Source organism: Homalodisca vitripennis, chromosome 3 (genome assembly GCF_021130785.1).
Source record: "Homalodisca vitripennis isolate AUS2020 chromosome 3, UT_GWSS_2.1, whole genome shotgun sequence".
Lineage (NCBI taxonomy): Eukaryota > Metazoa > Arthropoda > Insecta > Hemiptera > Cicadellidae > Homalodisca > Homalodisca vitripennis.
In genome coordinates, this window is record NC_060209.1 from 157087544 (window position 1) to 157096981 (window position 9438).

Below are 9438 nucleotides of genomic sequence, written 5' to 3' on the forward strand. Positions count from 1 at the left end.
CTGTAAAATAAACAGTTCTAGCCACTCTTCGTAGTTTTGGGAAACTGAGAAGTGAAAATAGTACCCTAATGCATTTGGTTGGATCGTAGGAACTCGGAACTAGTCAGCATTATCAGCGAGAACACGAGAAAAGCTGTCTTCATAATCAACGATAAGATCATCTTGTTGAGGAAGAAGTTTATGGTCCATCATAGTACTTCGATTTTACAGTGTTCTTTAATGTTTTACCAATCAACTTGTAGTTTGTAATTTACCTATGTATTGTACGTAGCCTGTTTGAACACATTGTAATGGGGTGCCCCAAAGATAATCTGTTTTGTATATGGAAGTCATTTTGAACAGCTGTTGTAGTTTTGCACATGTAAGTAATAAATACATTTATATAATATGAATATTGTACAACTGAGCTTACTTTGAATTTGTGACACTTGTTAAACTGACCTTTGGGAAATCTAATATTTTATTATTCTTTGCAATACATCTTAACCAAGTCACTTACAATGCAACTAACTTATTTAATTTTATGTGAAAGGATTATTACGTGCATTTTCTTCATATTACTGCTGTCCTTTATTTCGTACAGATTGATTTATTTTAGAACGTAATTTCATTTTAAACTTGTAGAGTATGCCCAGAACAATCTGTTATGTTGTAGTAACAACATTGTTACACGCAACAAGCAGTATTGGGTTTAGAATTACACACAAACATGAAACTGCTCGTGTTATAATGATGATGGTAATAATATTTCATGTAGAAACCATACAAAGTAAACAGATCACGACGCCTGTCTATCAGATTATTTTCCTTCGTATATAAACTTAAGTGTAAATAGAACGTATTAAAAAAAATATTCAACGATAATTTTAAAGATTAGTCACACTTTGCAATGACAAATTGAATAAGATGGATTTATTCGCAATGGACCCATGCGGATAAGTAAACAATAACTTACTCATAGCGTCTCTGAAAATTGGTTTTAGAGTAATCATGTTATAGTGACGTAGAGCCATACATTATTTCACATTTTAGTGTCATGTAAATAACAAACATAATGTCACATATATGTACGAGGAAACAGTTTTAAAATTTCAGTATCCATGGTGTAAATTTGCTAATTGTCACAAGAGTAGGTTTGTAAAATACGAAGAAATACATGATTGATCTTTACAACCCATATATTTTAAGGTTGAAAATTATACAATACTTTTTATTTAAAATCTATTTTCTATTTTCCCTTAAGGTCAGGGGTGATAAAAACCGATATAGTCTCTGGATCGCATGAATCTGGTCTCAGTGTGAGTCACGGAAATCTGACAAAAGTTTCAGAGTTTAAAAGTTGCCATAAATCCAGGACATTGAGCCGAGAGGCGGACTGGTGGCCATGGGGTACTGCTGGTGTACGATGCCCGGTCACACGCGAATGTACAGTAATTGTCCACAAATCAGGGCGGTGATAGCACGGCCTGGCACCCCGGTCACTCACCCCCTCACCACCACCCTCCCTTCTACACGCCACACTGCCTCGCCACTACACCGGAATACGAATGTGGCTCGTGTATTCTGAGCCATCGTGCTGGTTTTGTGAAATAAACTGGTTCAAACATCTGTAAGCTTGGATATCCATATGCCAAAGGCAAAGCATTGACTGACTCACTCATAGTTTTCTCCTGCTTCGTTCTCTTCCTGGATTTCTAAGAATTAGCACAACCATATAATTCCTAAGTGAGAGATTGTGATTTAAGTATATTTTTATGTCCATTTTGAAATTATCGAAGTCTTGAATGTTGAAAATTAGCCTCAGGTGTAAATAGAGGCGTGCAACTACCACACATACCATTAACTGTGCGATCTTCTTGTAACGAAGGAAAATTATGACGACTCTGTGAGACTATAGATACAAGATAAATAAGTCTCATTCCTTCTGTTCTTAGAGTATGACGTCAAATCTTCCACGAGTAAGCGACGAACCATTCAAAGATGTATGGCAGAAACTGAATTCTTTGTTTGAAGGTTATTTTTGACGATGGAAGGATTGTGAAGAAAAACAGGATTTTTCCGGACATTTGCCATCGTTCAGTAAAACAAGAAATCAGTAACACTACGTTTCGAGATCTGCAATCTGATCTCTTCTTCAGGTAAAGAACTAACCTAATACATAATTACAAACTAGGTTAAAATAAACAAATCTTACCAAAGCGTTGTGGCACGCCTAAGTCAGGAATCACAACCTACAATGTTGTTTGTCAACTTCACTTACTCTATGTTTGTGCATGTTTATACTTTAAACCCCCACTTATATGTAACAATCAAACATTTATTGCGAATGTTCTTCAACTTTGATGTCACATTTTGGAATTTTGTGGAGAACAGAAAAATAGGTAAAAAATAAGTATTTTATTTGTTAAGTTTATTTGTTATATTATATTGTATATTGTTAAAGTATGTTTATTTGTTATTTCCGTCATCTTGTTTTGGTCTGCCGTGACGATTACCATTGGCTAGCGCCCTCTGGTCAGTCGTAGGTGGTCAGTAGACGAATGAAGACGTATTGTGACCTTTATTCCGTAGTTAAGTTATAAAGATTAGTGTTTTGTATAGTTTTTTATTAAGTGCATGATTATATAATTAGTGAGGTTGACAAACAACATGGTGGTTGTGATTCCCGACCTAGGCGTGCCACAACGCTTTGGTAAGATTTGTTATTTTAACCTAATTTGTAATTATGTATTAGGTTAGTTCTTTACCTGAAGAAGAGATCAGATTGCAGATCTGGAAACGTAGTGTTACTGATTTCTTGTTTCACTGAACGATGGCAAATGCCCGGAAAAAATACTGTTTCCTTCAGAAACTGAATGATTATAAATATTATAATCATTATTATTATAATATTATAAATATTATGAACATCACGTATTTAAGTAAATATATAATGTTAAAATGATTATTTCCCATTGGATTGCTTGGGGTGTAGGTATAGAGATTCCTAATGGTGAGTGTTTCTTTTCCTAATGGCTATGATTGTTTCCAATGGCTGCGCTCCCGTTGGGAGTTTGAAACTCCAGCATTTGTTCAGCAATAATGGAATAGACGCCTAACATTTCCTAACCTTCACTGACATTAAAGGCTTTTTTGTACAAAAAATTAAACTATAATCTTGTATATTTAGCGTTTGACCGAAGCTGCAACCCTCAGAACTTGAAAGGTGACATATCCAATGATTAGAACTTAGCACTGATTAATGATGTAAAATCTCAGATGATCCTACTGTATGAACGATCATTCAGGCTCATTGCAGCGACAAGGATTAGGTGTGGATGAGGAGAGGATTCTTGCCACAGCTCTGAGATAAAGACGCTGACGGATACTTCTTGTTCAAGCAATAATTATGAAGTTAACACTGTTGAAAGTTAAACCTGTCAACAGGATTCAACGAGTACTGCTTCAAGGAGATCTGTAAGAATGTGAATCAATTCCCACGTGGATGTCTTAGGACCTTCGTCTTAAAAGAAAAGTGTATCTACCGGCATTGTCCATGGAGCATTGCAATTCAATTGATGCGTTGGGAAATCTTACAGCAACGCGACAGGTTATTGGTAATCTCTGTTTTGGATCTTTGCCACAAGCATTTGATGGCACTAAAACACGAGATTCGTAGCTATGAAAATTTCTAACATGGATGATTAAACACGATTGGTAGAGATTAACTACAAGGAAATGCCGAAAAAGGGTAATTAATTAACGTCCCAACTTTTGATAGTCATGGGCCTTTAACCCTGACGCTAGAGATTGTACGGAGTGCTGATATAAGAAAAGATCTTCTAATACATACATCAGAATTAATTACCAAAGTTCGGTATCAAATCGGTAAGATATATTGATGGGTTGTTATCATACTGGTCCGGAGTGATCTAGGAAGTACACAATCTGGTTACTATAGTTTTGGGAATGGAGTTTTAATATGAAGGATTCATTGAATAATCTGTCCTCATCGTGTACATGTTTAAAAATGCCATTAACTGATGAGACTTCCAGAATACACCCTTATTGGGAATTTTGAGCGATTACTCATATATATATATATATATAGCACTTTTATGCACCCCCTAGTCCTCATTTTGTGAATAGTCATTGTCAGTACTCTTAATCTAGTATTTTTCCACGATACATCTCTTAAGATTTAAATCAATTACCTAAATTAGTGTTTTTTTCACAAGGCCTTGTTTCCAGATAAACAAATAAGCAAAATTTATCCAAGAACAGAACTAAATCTACATTTAAGACACATTTAAATTGCACAACAAAAATAGGTGATACTTACCTCTCCATATTTCGGAATATTAGGTTTCGTATTTAAAAATAATCTAACAATTACTAGATTACTAAAAATGTATCTTCTCCATTAACAATGTATATTCATAGATTCATGCCTTAACATTGTAAACTTATCATCGTGAATCTTTAAGAACATTTAAATATTGTTCATAATGAACCAGATATGAAGATGAATATTGGCTTCTAACGAGAATATAATTATACAGAGCTTAGTACAAAAAGTTTTTAAATAATAGTTCCGACAACACAGTTATGTTGTAACTTGAAGCAAGGAGGAGATTGTGTCGTTAGAACCAGATATGCCTAATGTCTCCAGGTGATTACAAGACAATGTCTGCAGCTATTTACAGAGACACTCTCCAGATGCTCAAACACACCGCGTGTTTTGGTCTTGGTCTCTGTCCAAAAACTAATTTGGCGGCAAGTTGACAAAAGCGAAAAATGTTGTCACGAGTGCTGCCTGACAATCCCACACCTCGACCCTCCCCCTCCCCTCACTACACCGGCCGTGGCCAGGACAATGTCGATAACGGTGCGGAGAAATTATACATTGTATTTAAATCGCAAACAACACTAAACGCTGTCGGCTAGCACGCGGGCGCACGCGCACCATCGGTTGAGTTTCTCCCGCCAATTTGATGTTAATGAAATTTGGCGGTTATATTAGTGGGAGTCACGATAGATGGCGACGGCAGCGTTCCTAGCGGGACTTCCTACAACTAGCGACTATGGGGTAACCGGCCTCTTTACTTCATTAACATCACCTGCAGGATGAGTCTGTAGCCTAGGGACATCACTAGTCACAACAAGACCTCCATATACCAGCACAAGACACACGAACACATCATGATAAGTTCAAGTCAAGCACTCACTGATAACAAAGCTGATAATGATAATGTCATACACACTTACGATTACATCAATCATACTGGAATTGATCATTACTGGCTAAGTTCGAAGTGATTTCCACTGAACTGGCCTTCTTTATCCTGCTTTCCATTATACACATAGGATCGTTGGAGAACAATATTTATAGACTTTTTTCTCGTAGTTGAATAGATCTATCGATCTATCCTTGCACCTCAACATTTGCGTTTAGTGGTGATGTACTGCTCCTGGGCACTGATAAGGTTGCTGAAATTTAAGTGATACATCGGTTTTCGCTGTACCCAGTGTAGGTTATACTGGTAGGTATAAAACAGCCAGAAGTGATACATCCTGGGAATAAATGTTTCATTTAGTAACTGTTGAAAAAAATATGATTAATAAAATAATCACCAAAGCTACGTAGACTTTGCAGTGCCAAATAATACACGCACTTTTAAAGCGCAATCAGTTGAATTAAAATAAGGATGATTTCAGCCCTATTATTTTGCTTCCATCCTTACTTTCGTTTGCATTTGTGGATTATAACTCGTAGCTATACGCTTCACTCCTATGCCGAATTCTGGCTTTTCAGTGAAGAAGTGTCTTACGTCAAGTTGTTGATTGGCTACCTCGATAGCGTAGTACCTCTTACGGAATACTTGCTAAGAGCTCTAATTGACGTCAAAAACAAAATAATCATCAATCAAATTTTGAGTCTGCCAATTAATTGTACGTTTAGACGGACAGAGAAAGCACTTCAGTGACCCATAATACCATAACAATCTGTAAACTTTAGACCCAGTCTGCTATGAAAGTGCAACTTCTCACAAGTGAAGCCCAAAACAGCGTAACCTCAGTTTTGGCCTCTTGCCAGTAAGATGATCGTATAAACTTTAGTAACTACAGATAAAGACACGTCCACTTCCTTTAGTGTTGAACCTGTTTTTGTGTGACAGGTACAGTGATCAGTGGCTTATGATAACTCCGGAACTACCAGTGGCTGCGCACTACGAACTGACAGAATGGCTCAGTGGCCTTCCGTCAACACGTCACAACGCACAATGCTGTTTGACTCAGTTAACGGTCATTCCATCTCATCAGGATTGTCAAGGCTCAACTTTACAAACTGTATGATGAACGAAGTGACTAATAACCAAAAGAGAGAAAAGAATGTAAAATAGTGGTAAAAATAAACTGGGTTAGTTACTAAGATCTATTTAGAATATGGCTTCAAAGTAATCTCATAGTCAAGTTTGGTTTAGTATTATTGTATTTTTAAAAGATACAGAAGAATCAAAATGATTTAGTAAATTATGAGCCTGGACCTCTCCAAAATTCACTGTTACTACCTTTAATCTAATTAATTATTAATTTTTACATATACAGTAGACGTACTTCCTGGCCTTTAAAATTTTATCTCTTTGTATTTTTAATGAAATGTGTTTTTATTTAAGTCTACATTGTTTGTATTATTACTTTAACTTTATTTCAGTTATTTTGGTCTGATGATTTGTTCATTGAACACGAAAGGCCTCACAAAAATAGAAATTCCTTAATTATTGTTTGTTCCTAAATTAAGCATTGGATTCCAATAAGAAGAAGCTGGTAGAATGCAGTTCAACTATTGTCGTAAAACATTTTCATTTTCAACCTTTTTTCAATATAATAGTATATGGCAACCTACACATAACATAGGTATGATAGGAAGAGTTAATTCAATAAGAATGTTAAGTTTAGTTCTATTTCACCATCTGCTCAATGAAGCACCTAAAATCGACACTATTAAACACTTGACTCCTGGAATCTGGAGTCCACGTTTGTCTAAAGGAACCGAAAAAAATCGGCGATGAAGACGTAAAAATAAATTCTCTGCATCGCTTCTTCTCATGATATACTTACACCACAAAAGTCCTCTGTCTGGTTTCCAAGTAGCTACCCAGTATGATCTAGATGGATTTTTCTGGGCCTCTTCGGACAGAGGTGCACTCTAGGTTCCAAGAGTCAAGTGATAGTGAAGTTGAATTTCTTGTGGTGTTGATCCCAATGCTTATTTATTACTTACTTATGCTTCTACTGCAGCTCAATTACCCAATATTTTGTGTTCATTATACTATATTACATAAATAATTGCATTAATTCTTTTTATACACTGCTTGCTAAGGTACAACGTTTTACTTGTACAGTCCAAAAAATAGTTCTCTGAAGGGCACTCGCAGATATCTTCGTCTGATAACAGCATTGAGTCTAGGACAATTTACAAAATAGGAACACTTGTTTAAGCGCGTGAATACCAAATATTCCCTGAAAAGTAAAATAAAGAATTTCTTAATTTAAACAAATATCTTAGAGAAATAACTTCTTTGTATCATTTATAAATTTTTCAAAGATTGAAAATAATGTTTTAACCAGTAATGGTTTTGAACAAATTCGTAACTCAGTTGATATGCAATGTTGTGTATTGATATTATTTTAATTATATATAATTTTGAATCTTTTAACGCTCTGGGTATCAGGTGGAAAAGAGTGCACACTCAACTCCTGTCTTCAAGAGATATAACTGTCTAATACTACATATAAGACAATCATAAAATACGAGTATACCATTCGAGGAATGAAATACAGCCACTTCGTACATTCACATACATACATTCACATGTAGTATATGTATTGTATTAACTTTCTTTACAGCTGAAGAAAATTATATATATATATATATATATATATATATATATATATATATATATATATATTGTAATACATAACTATGGGAAATGCCCGAAATCAAATTTTTCCTTTCAAACCTTAGATCGTCAACAATAAACTTAATAGAAATACTAATAGTAATATTTCTGATTGCAGAATCCTCATAAACTACTAGATGGGGTGGATTCATATCTCTACTAGTACAATTAATCACATTGAAGTGTGCTGAATCAGCAACAGTCACCAAATTCATACTTTTACAAGACCAGTGGTGTTGGTTCTACACGGATTAGGTAATGACACTTTATATTTCACATATAATAAAAATCAAATTGAATCGCAAATAAGGGATTTCTACACATCAAATAGCTATGTTGGGAAATATTAATTTAACGTGAATGTTGAGTTTAGCTTGAGTTTAGCTCCATTTCACCTTCCTCTTAGCACAGCGCCTGAAATCTGACGCTGTCACAGACTTGACTACTTGAATATGAAGTCATGTTTACCTGAAGGATAAAAAAACTCGGTGACGAAGAAGCTCAAAAAGAACAATTGTGCAACTGATGAGACAACGAGAATACCTCTTCACGTGTACTATACTATCCTTTGTAGTCTAGATGTCTCTGATGTAGTAACGATGCAAAGAGTTCGTTTGACCTTCGTTGCTTTCGAACTTTTTTTTGGATTTATTTAGACGTATATAACTCCAGATTCCAAGAGTCAATTCTATGACAGCGTCAGATTTCAGGCGCTAAAAAAGGTGAAATGGAGCTAAACTCAATATTCACATCTGATACTGATAGGATTAGAGTGTACTTTTCTTTGGGTCCTTCCTCAAACTCTAAAATAATAGGTTGTTTATTTGAGTTCTGGGTAAAATAATACGTTGAAGCTTCTAACACCTTTCTTTATTTTTCCAGGCAGTTACTGGCGAGAAGTAACGCCGTCTTCAGATGTGGATGAAAGGACATCAGATCTACAAATAACATCAGCAGCAAAATCAACATCATCTCAGCACGAATAACTCTCAGATTCGTTTTCTGTTACTACATTCGCCAACGTTACACACAATGTAACAACAGAGATGATCCTACAGTCATTTCACTAATTTGGTGTTCTTGAATCCCTTGTGTTCAAAATTAAACTATTACTACCTTTAAGATAATTTATAGCATTTGAACCTATTTTAGGGACTTCAAGGATAAATTAAATAATGGTAGAATATGGATTGTTATCCAACATTCATAGTTGTATGAAGCTTCTTTCACTTAGCAGGCCAAGCGTTAATGTTAATTCAAACTATTGCAGATGTACAAGTAAATTGTGTGTTTTTTTCATATAACTGGTAAATAATACTTTATTAAAAAATAAAAGTTACAAATAGTACCCATTTAAAAAAAATAAGAAATTTAACATATCCATGTAAATTTAAACTGATATCCAACTATAAGAAGTATTAGATGCCATATTTAAACAGCCACTCTTTAAGAACTGTGCGTTAGCAAATCACGTGCTATTCCACAATAATAATAT

General features: G+C 35.0%; 1 long non-coding RNA gene across 1 annotated transcript; it reads left to right on the forward strand.

Annotated features, from left to right (window-relative positions):
* The first annotated feature begins 243 nt into the window (after window positions 1-243).
* Window positions 244-9013, forward strand: LOC124358759. The gene is made up of 4 exons (XR_006922070.1): window positions 244-361; window positions 6159-6400; window positions 8062-8198; window positions 8826-9013. It is a non-coding gene; the product is annotated as an uncharacterized LOC124358759 (long non-coding RNA).
* Window positions 9014-9438: the final 425 nt, after the last annotated feature.